Source organism: Gadus morhua, chromosome 17 (assembly GCF_902167405.1).
Source record: "Gadus morhua chromosome 17, gadMor3.0, whole genome shotgun sequence".
Lineage (NCBI taxonomy): Eukaryota > Metazoa > Chordata > Actinopteri > Gadiformes > Gadidae > Gadus > Gadus morhua.
The window spans coordinates 9,812,528-9,829,482 of record NC_044064.1 but is presented as its reverse complement, the minus strand read 5'-3'; the positions used below and the strand labels follow the sequence as shown (position 1 = coordinate 9,829,482).

The 16,955-nt window shown below is 42.8% G+C and overlaps 5 non-coding genes and 1 pseudogene across 5 annotated transcripts; 3 read left to right on the top strand and 3 right to left on the bottom strand.

Annotated features, from left to right (window-relative positions):
- The first annotated feature begins 1,812 nt into the window (after positions 1–1,812).
- LOC115530069 (U1 spliceosomal RNA) lies at positions 1,813–1,976 on the top strand. The gene has a single exon (XR_003973709.1). It is a non-coding gene; the product is annotated as a U1 spliceosomal RNA (small nuclear RNA).
- A 611-nt stretch (positions 1,977–2,587) lies between these two features.
- LOC115530075 (U1 spliceosomal RNA) lies at positions 2,588–2,753 on the bottom strand. The gene has a single exon (XR_003973715.1). It is a non-coding gene; the product is annotated as a U1 spliceosomal RNA (small nuclear RNA).
- Positions 2,754–5,493: 2,740 nt separating this feature from the next.
- On the bottom strand, positions 5,494–5,657 carry LOC115530067 (U1 spliceosomal RNA). Its single transcript, XR_003973708.1, has one exon. It is a non-coding gene; the product is annotated as a U1 spliceosomal RNA (small nuclear RNA).
- Positions 5,658–6,845: 1,188 nt separating this feature from the next.
- Positions 6,846–7,009, bottom strand: LOC115530073 (U1 spliceosomal RNA). The gene has a single exon (XR_003973713.1). It is a non-coding gene; the product is annotated as a U1 spliceosomal RNA (small nuclear RNA).
- An 8,956-nt stretch (positions 7,010–15,965) lies between these two features.
- Positions 15,966–16,139, top strand: LOC115530078 (uncharacterized; annotated as a pseudogene).
- Positions 16,140–16,791: 652 nt separating this feature from the next.
- LOC115530076 (U1 spliceosomal RNA) lies at positions 16,792–16,955 on the top strand. The gene has a single exon (XR_003973716.1). It is a non-coding gene; the product is annotated as a U1 spliceosomal RNA (small nuclear RNA).

Genomic DNA, 16,955 nt, shown 5'->3' with positions numbered 1-16,955 from the left:
ACATTTCTCCACACCCTAAGGCAGCTGGCTTCAGCCAGCGCGCCAACAGTAACCAGTCTTGACCGTTCGGGGCTCAAACAACTCTCCACGAAGGCTCGGTCTACCCGCCCAACATCCCGCCACTTTCCAGACTTTACAAAGGTCACCACCCTTTCATACAGCAGAGGTCTCTTCTCTGCATGAGGTCTTTTTAGGCACGGTCTTAACCCCACTTTCCTTAGGACTTGATGGCCTACCCAGAACATGGCGAAATTTGGCCATAGACTCCTCCTATTTTCGTTTAGTACTGCCTGCAATATGGGCGTCAGGAATAGAGCCTCCATTTTCTTTGCTAGATCAGGGACATTTTTACCCCCTTTCTGTAATGGCCTATACATTATCTCTCGTCTAATTCTCTCTTGCTGCGCTCCCCACACAAACTGAAAAATGCATCTTCTCAGGGCTGTCATTACATACTTGGGGGCTGGAATTGTTGCGGCAAGGTAAGTGAGAGAAGCAACAATTTCTGAGTTGATCACCAGTACTTTCCCCGTAAAGGTGAGATTTCTTTGCTCCCATTGGAGCAGTTTACCTTTAATCTTTGGTAGTTTTTTCTCCCAATTAATATTTTCCATGTTTTGCCCAATCTCTAGTCCTAAAATCTTAATTCTCTCATCCCTTTGGACCAGGCCGTGGTTAAATTTAGGTTCAGGCCAATTAAGATACAAGATTTCACTTTTTGACCTATTGAGTTTGGCACTAGAGGCGGCGGAGAATTGGTCACACCAATATAGCACTTTAAGGATTGACTTATTGTCTGTGCATAATATTGTTAGATCATCCATATACACGGATAGCTTGGCTTCCTGTCCCCCGCTTCCAGGGACTTGGAGACCATGAATAGAAGGGTCTTCCTTTATAGCCCGAGCCAAGGGCTCCATGGCGAATATAAACAACATAACAGACAATGGGCATCCCTGTCTTACTCCTGAGCAAACTTCAAAGGTGTCAGTGGAGTGACCATTGATAACAACCTTGCTTAAGCAGTCAGTATACAGCAAGTCAATCCAAGCTCTAAGCTGAGGCCCAAAACCAAGTTTAACCAGGACTTTCCTGAGGAAGATATGGCTAACCTTGTCAAATGCTTTTTCCAAATCTAAGGCGGATATACATAATGGCAGTCTGCGGTCACATGCGTAGAGGTAGGAATCTCTGACTAAGGCAAGACTTTCACTCATGCATCTTCCAGGTATTGCACATGTCTGCTCTTCCCCCACAATCTGCCCAGACACTTGTTGCAGGCGGAAAAAAAGGGCTTTTGCAAGGATCTTTCTGTCTACACCAAGCAAGGTAAGTGGGCAAGAATTATAGAAGAATTATAAGATGCATAATAACAGTGTGGCTTGTTTTGCAACTAATAATTGACATTTAGAACCACAAAAATAACGAGGACATTATCTTCATCATAAAGGTGTCCTTCATTGCATTTGGTTTGTAGAAAGAACACAGAAGATTGTTGTTGGTCGTGCGTGTTTGACATCTCGATTCTAGACTACATTCCTCAATTCTCCTGTAGAGGGCAGTGTTGCCCCATGAAGGCTATTATTTATAGAAAAATCCCAGAAGAAGAACACAGCAGTGGATGATACAGGTTATACTTTCATTCATTACGTTAATGGTCATTTGTGGTTGAATTATTTCTGCCGGATACCATTAGATCGATTGTAATATGTCAGTCAAGGCGTTTTTTTAATGTTGTCAATAAAATGTTAGCACCATGACGTAGACTCTTATGTGGGAGAATCACTGCAGCACGAGCGCCGTGTACAACTCATACTTACCTGGCAGGGGAGACACCATGATCAAGAAGGTGGTTCACCCAGGGCGAGGCTCAGCCATTGCACTTCGGCTGTGCTGACCCGTGCGAATTCCTCAAATGTGGGAATCTCGACTGCATAATTTGTGGTAGTGGGGGACTGCGTTCGCGCTCTCCCCTGATATTGTTGTGGAAAATAAATATTTATATGCATACTAAATATGTCATATATCCCTCTAAATTTTCCAGAGGACTCGTGATTGGTTTACTAAAGGCATAATGGTATTTTCACATTAATCGGCCATAACTCAACCATTGCTATAATAATCGGAACCAAAAAAATAGCATAATTTTGGGCAGTAGTACGTGGTATTTTGACGAAATTGTGGATAATTTAGTATTCAGGTTAGTTAAATTTCCAAAACTTTCTTTTTGGAAATGAGTAATTATTATTACTCATTCAAAATGTCCTTTCAAATGCGATTCTCAATGATTGGTGTTAGTGAATAGCAAATTGAAATACATATTTTAAAGAGGTGTTTACACTTATTTCATTCAAGCAAATGCTTTTTTTTTAATTATTTTTCAGGTACCCTTCAGCACCTGAAAGGTGGGAGAGACCCCACCATTCCTGAAGTCTCAGAGCTTAACTACGCCAACATTTAACCTAGAACTTTATTTTCCACAATGTATCAGGGGAGAGCGCGAGCATTGTAAATGTAAGAGAGCGCAGTCAATGGACAAATTCTGGATAATACAATAAATTGCTGACTTAGTTATCCACAACAATTTCAGGGGAGAGCGCGAACGCAGTCCCCCACTACCACAAATTATGCAGTCGAGATTCCCACATTTGAGGAATTCGCACGGGTCAGCACAAAGCCCAAGTGCAATGGCTGAGCCTCGCCCTGGGTGAACCACCTGCTTAATCATGGTGTCTCCCCTGCGAGGTCTGTTTTTCTCTAAACAAATTCCAGTTGTACACGGCTCTCGTGCTGATCCTTTTCTACAAGATGATATAGGCTATAGGCTCTTTTTTTGTATCGTCCTGTTTTGATCAGTGTATATGCCAATGTTGTTATCAATAAAAAATCATTTGCACAAGGCAAGCCGATGCACTTCACCATGTTGATAAGAGAATTAAAATTAGAAGAATTATGGGACAAAAAAATCAAGGGATATTTAGCATAGAAAAATAATTTGTGATTAATCGCGATTAATTAGAGTTAACTATGACATTAATGCGATTAATCACGATTAAATATTTTAATCGCTTGACAGCTCTAATAATAATACACTTGCATCTGCGTTTCCCATCATGCATTTTTGTATTCTTCTCTGGTCACAAGCTATGTAAGTCACATCTCGACCCTCTGTAGGACTATTGAGGAATTACATCAACCACATCAGTAAAACGTCCCTCCTATTCTCACCAAATCTGCTTTTCAGACATTCATAAAATATATCACTTGTAATTTGAGTGAGAAAATCAACATCGCTAAATTCGAAGTGTAAACTCATTTAAAGTAAATTACTATTTGCACGAAATTTGAGAAGTATTAGTTGTATTACTCCACAAAAGTTAACATTGGTGGTAGGGCTGGGCGATTTGGCCTAAAAATAAAATCTCGATTTTTTCTAACTAATGGACGATTTTCGATTTAAACCTCGATTTTTTTTTTCTGTTTTTCTCTAAACAAATTCCATTGAAACCCATGTACGTGTGTGGCGCTTATGCGGTGTCGCACCACACTCACCAACGCAGGGGTCTACAACCCGCTGATTTAAGAGTATAACGATTATCAACAATCATGGAAAGCTGAGTAGGTTTATCAGTTTTAATAACAGTATGAACAAATAGAACACAAAAATGACAAGTTGTCCTTTGTATATCTATAGTAGCAATAGCACATGCTAAACAAGGACAAAATCTACTCAAAATAATTGAATGAACTGTTTACATCCATGGCTAACCAGTGCATGAGAAGGAGATGACAGGAGACTAATGTTTCACTCTTTCAATTGCTCTAATTTGAGCTCTTACTGTTGTTATCTAACATACCATACAGTAATTGAATTGTGTAAAAGTGTGAAATTACTGCACCTTAAAAATGACCATGAATTAGCTATACTCTCATTTGCATAGTGATTAACATTATGAATTTCAATTGTGTATACCAACTGAATGTTGGCTGACATTTACCTATAACTTTTTTTCCCTCCACTCTAACCAAGGATGCCTGTTTTTAAATTCCCTAGCCTGACACCCAGTCTGAAAGGCTGGCCAGGGGTTCTCATCTAATGCCGCTTTTCCACTGCATGGTACCAGCTCGACACGACTCGACTCGACTCGACTCAGCTCGCCTTTTTTGCGTTTCCACCGCGAAAACATGGTATCTGGTACCTGAAGTGGCTGCTTTTTCTAGTACCGCCTCGCTCTAGGTTCCAAGCGGCTGAGCCGATGCTAAAAGGTGACGTCGGCAGACGGCCGGCCACTGATTGGCCAGAGAGTCTGACGAAGTCACGAGAGCGACATGGCCACCATGCTGGTAACAGCCATAGCAGCGCCGCAGCCAACATATTCCACTTCTTCAACATGCCAGCTAATAATACGAACACGAATACCATCGCATCGATGTTCTCCATTGTTGTTATGTGGGTTCTGTCCATGTGTGGGTTACGTAGGTGTTGTTTGCGTCGCGTACAAAAATACGTCACGGCCCTTTCGCGCAGCCGACCCCGCCCACGTCCCGGAGGTACTATTTGCGATGGAAAAGGACCCGCGCTGCTACCGTGTCGAGTCGTGTCGAGTCGTGTCGTGTCGAGTCGAGCTACATGTGCGGTGGAAAAGCGGCATAAAAGTAACAAGGAGATATAAAGTGGGATTAAAACATTGTCTTCTGTTGACTACTTATTATGTGGTTTACACATTAATATGGGAGGACTGGACACACACACACACACGCACGCACACACACGCGAGAAGGAGGGGCTCGGCCCGCCAACTAACGTGCAGAGATGCAGGGGCAGCTTCGCGCTTCGTAACAGAGACAGGGCAGAGCGCGAGCGCGCAGCGGGAATTTTATGAATGGTGAATGTAGGAGATAACTTCCCCCGCTTAAAGTATTTTATTGCAGTTATACCCAACCGATATTTCCGAAAAATAAACACAGAAGTGAAAGATCTGTCACAAGACGATTGATACGTATCCGTGCACATTTTTAAGTGGGTATACGCAAATCCTGGTGCGTTCCTAGTGGGTATACGGCGTATACCTGCGTATCACGTAGACTACACCACTGCTTGTAACTAAGAGAACACACATGTGAGTTGTTGATCACAAATTATTTGTATGCATAACGTCATCTTTGCAAAAGACGTTTAACTGAAAAGTGTTTCAATCGACCCGGCTCTCCCCCAAGTCTGTCGGGGGCGAGGTGAATGTGATTGCAGTAGGCTGAGTTTTGCGCGCGTTCTGGAAAGTGAGAGAGGAGGCTATACGGAGTCTATTCAGAAAAACAAATCGGAAGAGTCTGGAACTGTTTTTAAATCGCGATTTTTCGGTTCAGCCATTTCACAAACCGTAGGAAAGAAAAAATGCAAATTAATCGATTAAACCGAAAAAATCGCCCAGCCCTAATTGGTGGTTATCAATATTACACTAAATTGTTCTATAGCTTTCATTTCCACAACAACATCAGGGGAGAGCGCGAACGCAGTCCCCCACTACCACAAATTATGCAGTCGAGATTCCCACATTTGAGGAATTCGCACGGGTCAGCACAGCCGAAGTGCAATGGCTGAGCCTCGCCCTGGGTGAACCACCTTCTTGATCATGGTGTCTCCCCTGCCAGGTAAGTATGAGTTGTACACGGCGCTCGTGCTGTAGTGATTCTCCCACATAAGAGTCTACGTCATGGTGCTAACATTTTATTGACAACATTACAAAAACGCCTTGACTGACATATTGCAATCGATCTAATGGTATCCGGCAGAAATAATTCAACCACAAATGACCATTGACGTAATGAATGAAAGTATAACCTGTATCATCCACTGCTGTGTTCTTCTTCTGGGATTTTTCTATAAATAATAGCCTTAATTGGGCAACACTGCCCTCTACAGGAGATTTGAGGAATCTAGACTAGAATCGAGATGTCCAACACGCACGACCAACAACAATCTTCTGTGTTCTTTCTACAAACCAAATGCAATGAAGGACACCTTTTTGATGAAGATAATGTCCTTGTTATTTTTGTGGTTCTGAATGTCAATTATTAGTTGCAAAACAACCCACACTGTTATTATGCATCTTATAATTCTTCCTTCTGACTTTCAGTAATTATCTCCTACTACATGGTTGCAGGTATAAAAAATTAGCCCATTGCAAAGAAATACAATTATAAGAACCGTGCACAATTTTAGAATTTTTTATGTATGTTTTTTTGTAATATTTACAATAAAATTATTATTTAATATATTATTTGATTGTGGCAAAACCGCAAAATCAACTACTTAAAACCTGAACACCAGAGAAATGTACAGTTTCATTAGCATGTGTAGACAGGAAGTAAGGTCTCGAAAAAGTGTTGAAAATTGAAATTATCATGCAAAACAAACCATAAGCCCAAATGATCCTCAATTTGTTCCAAATTCTGCTTGCGCAGTCGAGATTCCCACATTTGAGGGAATTCGCACGGGCCAAAGTGCACAGCACAGCCAAAGTGCAATGGCTGAGCCTCGCCCTGGGTGAACCAATTCAAGTCAGGCACAGAGTTACATTTTACGACATGGTTTCAAGGTCAAAACACATTCAAAGGTTAACAAGCAAATAGTTACATTTTACAGCAAGGTCAACACATTCAAATGTTAACACAAAATTCTACATAACTCAGTGTTCTCTATTTTCCAGAGTTCCTTACATACCACACTTCCATATCGTTTCTTGTCCCTCCAAACATAATCCTTTAAACCAATCACGAGTCCGCTACTGAGAACTTAGAGGGATATATTACGTGATCACCAAAATATTTATTTTCCACAATATTATCAGGGGAGAGCGCGAACGCAGTCCCCCACTACCACAAATTATGCAGTCGAGATTCCCACATTTGAGGAATTCGCACGGGTCAGCACAGCCGAAGTGCAATGGCTGAGCCTCGCCCTGGGTGAACCACCTTCATGATCATGGTGTCTCCCCTGCCAGGTAAGTATGAGTTGTACACGGCTCTCGTGCTGTAGGGATTCTCCCACATAAGAGTCTACATTATGGTGCTAACATTTTACTAAAAACAAAACCACAATGCCTGGACTGACAACTGACATTACTCTGATATCTGTATCCCAAAGACACAATTAAAACATAAATGATCAGTAACATATTGAATAAAGGTCAAACATGTGTCATGCATTGTAGTATTCATCTTCTGGGATTTCCCATAATTTAAAGCCATCATGGGGCATCACTGCCCTCTGCAGTAGCATTGAGAAACAACCATTTTACCCTCATTGTTTTCTACAAACTAAATGTAATGAATGCCACCTTATTGATAAAGATAATGTGCTTGTTATTTGTAAAAAAAAAAGAAAGAAAATAATCAAATGCAAACTAAACTAACTGTGGAACTACACCGAAATGTACATTTTTAGAAGCTAAACCAAGATATTTTCCTAAGTAGGTATGCCGTGCTATCTATCTATAGCTATCCATGGGTTATGCTTCTAACCAAATCAACTGTTTCATGGACAATAAATTAGATGTTCATATTAATAGTAGGCACAAATATAATGTCAACTTTGTGGTGCTGCAATAGCTACACTGGATATGCTATAGAACAGCGATTCCCAATTCCCGTTCCCCAGACACGTTAGAACCCTGCCTTGAAGTATATATAGAAAAAGCAAAAAGATATTTCTTTCTCTTTGCACTAAGTGTTTATAGAATGTGTCTCAGGTGACTTTTGTTTTTCTCTTATAAATTGTATTATTTTATATTATTGCATTGTTGAAGGGATCCTTAGACTCAGGCATTTCTTTGCTGTTGCTTTAATTGCTGCGAATATGATAATTGCTTGAAAAACAACCACATCCTTTGTTGAAAAATCCTGTATTAAAATTAAAGGGGAATTTCACCAGTGGAAAAATTAATATGTATTGAAATTGGGTCCTATATGTAGTCAAATAATAAAATAAATGTCTAATTTGGTGCCGTCTTGACAGAGAAAAGGCAGAAAGTGACTTTTTGGCGCTTGTGGATTGAAGACAACAACTCCCACCATGCACCCCGATGCACAGCTTCGCAGGCCACTCCCACTGATCTAGATCTCCGCCTATCAGAGACCTCGCGGTTCCATCTACCAAGCTGATCAATTAACACAACATTTCTAGTGAACTTGCATGGTGCCGGGATGTTCAAGTAGGACAATGAAAGGACAAGCAGTACGTTTTCATCTCCTACCTAGAGATTTGGAGCGTTGCTAAAACAAAAGAAGCTTTGCAGTCTCCATTTCAAGGAGAATCCGGAAGACTTTGAATTCAATGTCCTGGGAATGAAGAGAGCCGCTCTTTTGAACACCGCAATTCCGTCGATATTTACCTTTCCATATGACGACGAACCGCCTGGGATGTCTGCAACTAGCAGCGCTAAACGCGTTTGCCTGGAGGTAAGACTCACTTGACTATATTACTGATAATGATAAAACACACTGATACAGTCGTTTGCAGTAAAGCACCACATCTCATAGGAGTTGTATATAAGTTGGCTGTTTACAAAGTAAATCTGCCTTCTTTCGCATGTTTTTGTCGCATGTTGTTCTACTGTGCCGGCGACTCTAAAACTCGACTCAACAGTGAATACGCAAAGTTGGCAATTTAACGTTAGACTAGCTATGTTCTATATACGTTTGCTGTTATCAATGTTTTACGATGTTTCACGTGTGTTAGATTTATGTTCTTAAAATGTTTATTGAATGTATCGCATTTCAGACTCAAACAACGTCAAATTATAAAACCACTGTAATTTGTTGAATTTAACATTGAAAATAAACCTCTTTTGTTTTATAATCACCAGGCCTCAATATCAGTGCCAGTAGCATTGAAGTTGGTGAAACCTACCAGAGCTATCAGCCTGAGTCAACCCTCACCCCCACATCGGCGTTGTCATCAGAAGATGAAGGTGTAAAGGACTGGCGTGAAAAGAAGATTATTGTCAATGGATCCAGCCTCATGTAACTATTCCAATTCAAACATACTGGTGAGAATATATGCTCTTTTTCTATCGCATATTAACGGCAATACACTATGGGGGAGGTGGACATGTCTGCAAGGCTTCAAGGTATCTGTTCAACAAAGAAGTCAGTCGATTGGCCTGGCCTTAGTATCAGACTTAATGGCTCCAGTGCAGGGCTCCACAGTGTGCCCATTTCACTCGCATTTGGGAGTGAATATTTCGGCGTGCGAACGAGAAAAACAAAACCGGGCAATCGTGCGCGTGACATCTCCTAACGCTAAGTAACGAGTTAATACAGTAACCTAACTACTGTAAAAAGTAAAGTTACGCGCAACTACTGGAAATATGGTAACGGAACATTGTTCTTTTTTCAATTTGGAGCAACATTACTTTTCCCAGGGACAGATTTGACAGCGATACTGCCTTCTTAGGCAGTATGGTATTGTGCAAGCACGCAGGCGCGCAGCAACCCCCCAGGCGCGCAGCAAGCACGCAGGCGCCAGCAAGCTCGTGGGCGCACAGCAAGCACGCTGCAAGCTAACAGGCGCAATAGTCCCTTCACGAGCTCTCATTCCACGCCGTACCAGACAGACGCTGGTAGCGTGAAGCTGTCTCTGCATATCAGACATTGCTTCCACAGGCATTTTCCAAAGCCAGTCCTTACAACAAAATGCCAGTGGTGTAACGAGATAATAAACGATGTCACTGTTTACCTGTGTAAGGACATGGTTCCCTTTCAAAATGTCGATAGAAAGGGCTTTAAAGAGATGGTCAAAACACTCGACCCCAGGTACGCGTTACCTGCCCGCACACACTTCAGCCAAATTGAGACGCCAAAACTATACGGCAAGGTCCGCAAGCAAGTGGTGAAACAAATCCATACTATTAAACATCAGTGTTTTTCAGAGATGTAACTTGAATTTATTTTTATTTATAGTTTTGCTGCCTTACCTTTATTTTACCCCTTCAGAAGCATTTATATCGAAAATAGAAGATAACATAAGTACCGTGATATAATACCGTTACCTTCGATGCCTCAAATCATACCGTGGTATAAATTTGACTCCATACCGTGCAGCCTTAATTTGAAGGAACTATCTTATGTTAAATTCGTCGGGGGGGGCATTATTTTTGGAGCAAAAACAACAGCTATTTGTTTGCTTGATTAAACTATCGTTAGCTACCACTTTTTTGATGTGATATAATTTACAATTATATTGTATATTTAGGATCGAGTCAACGCCGAGTAGGCCTACTGCACGAACGTAGACCTTGCATAAAGTTAGTAAATTCTAACAACATAGGGCTATTTAGATGAATAATCTGGCAAGGGTGTTGTCCTAGGCTAATACACCAACAGCAAATGTCTGTATAATAAAGGGCTACATTTTCCAAGTCTGTCATTTGAAATCTTTCCATTGTATTGTGTGCTATAACATCCGTGATGAATAGTCACGCTAAATCCCGCACAGGGTAGCTCAGAATTCGAGTAGCCGTGTATCCGATCAGTCCGATGATCCCCCCCCCCCCCCCAGTGGGAATGCAAGGTGAACTATCCTAACCTCTGAGTTAGAGAGAGGAAGCGATGTATACTAAGATAAAGGGAGAATGTATACAATTCCTTTGATTGTGAATGGTAATTATATAAACAAGGTTAATATAATTTGTATATTTTTGTTATTGATATTTCCACAACACTAATGAACATGTTTTAATTAGTCCTATCCATTCTCTCTTTAATTGCACACAGGGCCACTGGAGATCTTTCATAGTGCCCTCCTGAAATACCTCCCCAAACGCCAGGCCTTCTCATATGATGGAATGAGGGAGAGGTGCTACCTCGCTATCCGAAAGCACAATGAAAACATTGTGAGAAACAAGCCACCAGTGACAGGTGTGTTAACATGTGCTCTTTGAATAGTATAATAACCAAAATTAGAAAGTTCACAGCTAACTCGATAGGCATACGTCGCTGAAAGGTTTAATCTATTCCTGTGGAGAGAAGTCTACTAGACAAATCTTCATTCAGATTTTCTGTGTAATCATATACCTTGTCATTTACAGGAGAACCATGGTTCTCCTGTAATGACAGCCCTGAGAAGATGCATTTTTCAGTTTGTGTGGGGAGCGCAGCAGGAGAGAATTAGACGAGACATACTGTATAGGCCATTACAGAAAGGGGGTAAAATGTCCCTGATCTAGCAGAGAAAATGGAAGCTCTATTTCTGACGCCCATATTGCAGGCAGTACTAAACGAAAATAAGAGGAGCCTATGGCCAAATTTCGCCATGTTCTGGGTAGGCCATCAAGTCCTAACTGTGCGTTCACACCAAACGTGAAATTCGTCGCCCGTTCGCGTTGTCGCCGAAGTTTTGTCGTGCCACAAATCATAATCTGTCTCTGTGCAAGTTTTGTCGAATTTGTCGCGCCACAACTTGACTCCAGGTGCTTCATTCACAACCATGGCCGAAATAACGAGCATTGCATGTCTTTACCTTTTGTGGAAGAGGGAGAGACGTCAGAATGCCCATCGTTAGCCGTACAGAGCTCGGCGAATTTCACCGTCTTCTACAGGAGCTCCGTCTGGATGACGACCGCTTCCAGCGCTATTTGAGGTTGACTCCGGCCCAGTTTGATGACCTGCTAGGTAGGATCGGTGCTAGGATTTATCGGCTCGACACCAACTACAGGCGCTCCATCTCAGCTACGGAGCGCCTGTCCATCTGTCTCCGGTGAGTTGTAGTTTCATAATTCGTGTGTCAAAATCGAAACATAAACTTAATAATTTACTTGTGGTTCAACCAGCAGGCGTCTCCATGGTAGACGGCTCCATTTAGTGGACATAGCAGATTACAGTTTGAAATGATTGATTATCCTCTGCCGACAATAGTATAGTAGGCTATGTAGTCAAATACAATAAGTAGATCCATTATTTTGATCAAATATGACTCCTGCCATTTGCAAATGTTTTTTATTAAAAAAAAATATGAATGAACGGGGCAAAATTATTGAAAATGAATGACACCTATGGTATCTTCCCTACAATCCAATAATTTTCTTTTTTATTATGCAGATACCTAGCCACTTGGGACTCCTACAGGACCATCGCAAATAGTTTCCGTGTTGGGACCTCCACTGTCTCCAGCATTGTCCCTGATGTTGCCACTGCTGCAATCCGGGACCGTCTGGTGGAGGAGTTCATGGCTGTGCCCACCACAGATGAGTGGAGGTCCATTGCAGGGAGGTTTGAGGAGCGGTGGAATTTTCCTCTTTGCTGTGGAGCATTGGATGGGAAACATGTGGTCATCAAAGCCCCTGCTCACTCAGGATCCCAGTACTTCAATTATAAGGGAACTTTCTCTCTTGTTCTCTTGGCGGTTGTAGACGCGGAATATTGTTTCCGGGTGATTGATGTCGGTGGTGGGATTGTGGGATTCTGGCCAACTCTGCTTTTGGTGCAGCGCTTCAGTCTGGCACCCTCCAACTGCCTGCTGACCTGCCACTAACAGGAGCTGACCACCGAGGACCACAGCCACATGTCTTTGTGGCTGATGAGGCCTTTCCAATTCGGAAAAACCTCATGAGGCCATTCCCTGGTCGAAACCTGGCAAGAGAGCGCCGGGTTTTCAACTCCCGTCTGTCCCGAGCTCGGCTGGTTGTTGAGAATGCCTTTGGGATCCGTTCTTCCCAGTGGAGGGTCTACAGGCGTGCCCTCGAGGTCAACGTAGAGGTTGTGGAGAAGTGTGTGAAGGCTACCTGTGTTCTCCACACCTTCATGCGGAAAACCACCCCCCCCAAGTGCATTGAGGGGGAACATCCCAGCTGGTGAGGTGGACCCACTGCCAGGTCTGGGAAGAGTTGCTGCCAACAACTCAGTGAGGGAAGCAATCAGGATTCGGGAGGCCTTCACGTCCTACTTCTCTGCTGGGGGAACCGTCCCATGGCAAGACAACGTGTAGCGCACCAGCACACCCAAAACGGTTCTTTTAAGAGCAACCCACACATTACTATTGAGCAAACTTCCTGAAATTACTATACTAACTATGATCTTCTGACTTAATGAAGTGTGTTTCCTTAACATACAACAGTAATATGCCATTATTAACTAAGTTTGTTAATGTTAATTTGTTTATATTTTGAAATCAGGTAACTGACGGCCCTGAGCCGTCTTGCATCCCTTATGCTGGCCTCTGTTCTTCTTCCAGGGAAGATTGGCTGGCCACCTCATTGAGGGATTGAACTCAGTTGCCGGAAGCCTGCATAAGATGGGGGGAATCCAACATGGCGCTCTCGCTCTCCCACCTGGAAGGCTGGTGCTGCCTGGCACCCAACTGGGTTTGGTTTGGGGTTGTTATTCTAGCCCTTTAGCCTTTGTTTGCATACTCATAGTTTAGTTTGTAAACACCACACAACACTACAGAATACTGATTTGTGTTTTTTTTCGAGTTACTAAATAAATGTAACGTACATTTAACTGTCGCTGTGTGGACCTCCCGTTCTTGGGCACAACATAACTGACAACAATACCTTAAGCAAAGTTGCTTGGACCCTAAAATCTGTGGCACAAAATAATTTTCAACATTTCCCTCAAGCAACTTAAATGGCCATTCAATAAAGAATATGAAGAAACATTTTTTTAATAAAAATAATCATTTATTGGGGTGTGTGTACAAAAAAATGGGCATGGATCATTCCCTGCAACGAATGTCACCCCAGTGAACCTATTCAGGAAATGGTTCAAATTGATTTTCCAAATTGAGCAGTTCTGGATTATAGTAACTGTTAGCGTCATGCAATACATTTGAAATTCCATGTGTTCTTTGGCATGGGGTGGTAATCGTTGCAGGGCAGGAAGTATCCCTTTAAAAAAATGTTTGTCCTCGGAGAGAGGCGCTGGAGGAGGCGGAGGCGCTGGAGGCTGCCTCCTCAACACCTCCAGGAGGCACTTCTCTATCTCTCCCTCCCCCCCACTCCTTCTTTTCTGTGTCCTCACTGTTTCAAATGGAAACAACATTTTTCGGTCAGGTAACAGACAAAAATACATTCAACATGAAAGGCTATGAGTTCATAACTAGTCACTCATAACATACCATTCACGCATAGGGACCCTCATGACCACATAAATGAAGTGTATCATAAAATAAATAATTTCTCATGTTAAATGACATACCTGGGGCCATAGGAGGAGTGGTGACCGCAGCAGGTGATGGTGGTGGAATGGGTTCAGAGGCAGCAGCAGCCTCCGGCTCCTCACAGCTTGTACAGGTTACATCTTCTGAGGTGACAAGAGGTAGTTATCAATCTATAGACCAAATCATGAGTTTGTGATGCTGTGTATGGACGAGCGTGTGTCTTCACTTATCGACCAACCTCCTAGGTCACTCGCTGTCCCCGCTGCTGCCTCTGAACCCTGGTCCCCGACTCGGTACTCTGCAATCCCGTCTTCCTCGACCCCCAGCCCCATATTGCTACTGGTCTCCCTCGGAGTAACAAATGGGTCCAGGAAAGACAGGATTGCGGAGTACTTCCACCTCTTTGATGGCCCTGCTGCTGACCCACTCCTTTTTCCCGCCTCTTTCCGTCTCTCTGAGGTAGGTGTACCTCAGGCCCTTCCATCTCTTGCGGCAGACATCCTCTGACAAGAAATAAAGCTACGTTGTGTAATCCGAACTGAACTGTTGAATGGTAAATGCTAACTCACTAGCTTGGTTCATAGTTAAGTACAATTGATAGCTGGAATAAAGTAACTTTTAAAGTAAAGTAAATATAAAAAACTTACCAGTTAGCCCAACCTCTTGGCTCACCTTCTGCCAGGCCCTTGCCTTCACCGTCAGGTCCTTGTAAGCAGACAAGGTGCAATTAAAAAGCTCAGGCAGAGCGGACACTGAAATGATAATTTTCTCCTCCATTGCAGTTTGATCTTGATCGTGAAGTGAACGCTGATTGGCTGTCATCACGTGAAATTCGCGTCAAAGTTGAATGCGCGTCAAAGGTGAATGCGCTCGCCTGTGCACCGCAAAAGTGTGGCGCGACAAATCAAAACTTTTCTCTCGCGAAAAATTCGCCCGATACGCATCTCTTCGTTCACTTTGTATGGGATCTTGTCGCCCCGTCGCGTTTGGTGTGAACGCATAGTAAGGAAAGTGGGGTTAAGACCGTGCCTAAAAAGACCTCATGCAGAGAAGAGGCCTCTGCTATATGAAAGGTTGGTGACCTTTGTAAAGTCTGGAAAGTGGCGGGATGTTGGTCGGGTAGACCGAGCCTTTGTAGGGAGCTGTTTGAGCCCCGAACGGTCAAGGCTGGTTACTGTTGGCGCGCTGGCTGAAGCCAGCTGCCTTAGGGTGTGGAGAAATGTTAATTCGCCATTTTTGTTCAATGCTTATAGAGATCTCGCTTGGCAGACAGTTCAGAGGTGTCTCCCTACACGAGAATTTCTGAAGAGACGGGGGTCATCTAAGAACGCAAGATGTCCCAGGGTGGGGCGTGTGGAGACAAGGATGTTTCGCATTTGTTGTGGTCGTGTGGGGTGGCTCGGAGGGTTTGGCGCTTATTGGGGCCATGGCTGGGTGACCTGTTTAGAGTCCCCACGGAATCAGAGTTCCTGTATGGGGTTATACAGAGTGGTGATTGTAAGGGATGGGAAAGATGGTGGGCCTTGATTAATTGCATAAAATAGTTTATTTGGAGGTGTACAATAATGGTGTACAAGAGCCTTTTGTTTTCAGTGGAATCTAGTTAATTTGAGCATAACCTTGTTAAAGGATTATGTTTGGAGGGACAAGGAACGATATGGAATTGTGGTATGTAAGGAACTCTGGAAAATAGAGAACACTGAGTTATGTAGGATTTTGTGTTAACCTTTGAAAGTGTTGGCCTTGCTGTAAAATGCAACTATTTGCATGTTAACTTTTGAATGTGTTTTGACCTTGAAACCATGTCGTAAAATTTAACTTTGTGCCTGACTTAAATAAACGCCTAAAAATTGAAATTGGTTCACCAAGGGCGAGGCTCAGCCATTGCACTTCGGCTGTGCTGACCCGTGCGAATTCCTCCAAATGTGGGAATCTCGACCGCATAATTTCTGGTAGTGGGGGACTGCATTCGCACTCTCCTCTGATGTTTTTGTGAAAAATATATAATTTTGTCTGGTTATGTTTCTGATTTAGTTTATCTACAGCGTATACAAACTTTGAAAACCCTGAGTTGTTCGCCTTCCTAATGGTTGAAATCAGTGTTATTTCCCCATTGGCCTCCATTATAAAATATAGCTCCCTGAGTACCTTCAACAGTGGTTATATGAAATTGACCCAGTGACGTCATTTTTTTAGCTATGAAAACCCCTTTACCTAGTGGAGAGGTCCTTGATGGGCACACCAAATTTGAGGCCTTTGGGGTTTTCTGCAGCGAACGTGTGATTGGTTGAATAATGGGAACACATCAAATTTCACATGAAATCGGCCATAATTCAGCATTTTTTTTACATAATCAAAACCAAAAAAAAAAACGTGTCTGGCAGTAGTAGTTAAGAGCATTTGGACCAAATCGTTCAATTTCCGAAACTTCAAAGGGACAGCATGATGGATCCTGACGGGCCGTATGGGTGAAGAGCACAGCGGCATGATACGAGTTTAAACTATATCGCTTTATTTCTAGTAATTTGTGTGGAAATTGTCTGACTGCTGATTGTAATTTGTCAGTCAAATGTTAGCACCATGATGTAGACTCTTATTTGGGAGAATCACGAAAACACGTGAGCCGTGTACAACTCATACTTACCTGGCAGGGGAGACACCATGATCAAGAAGGTGGTTCACCCAGGGCGAGGCTCAGCCATTGCACCTCGGCTGTGCTGCTCCATGCGAATTCATCAAATGTGGGAATCTCGACTGCATAATTTGGGGTAGTGGGGGACTGCGTTTTCGCTCTCCGCAG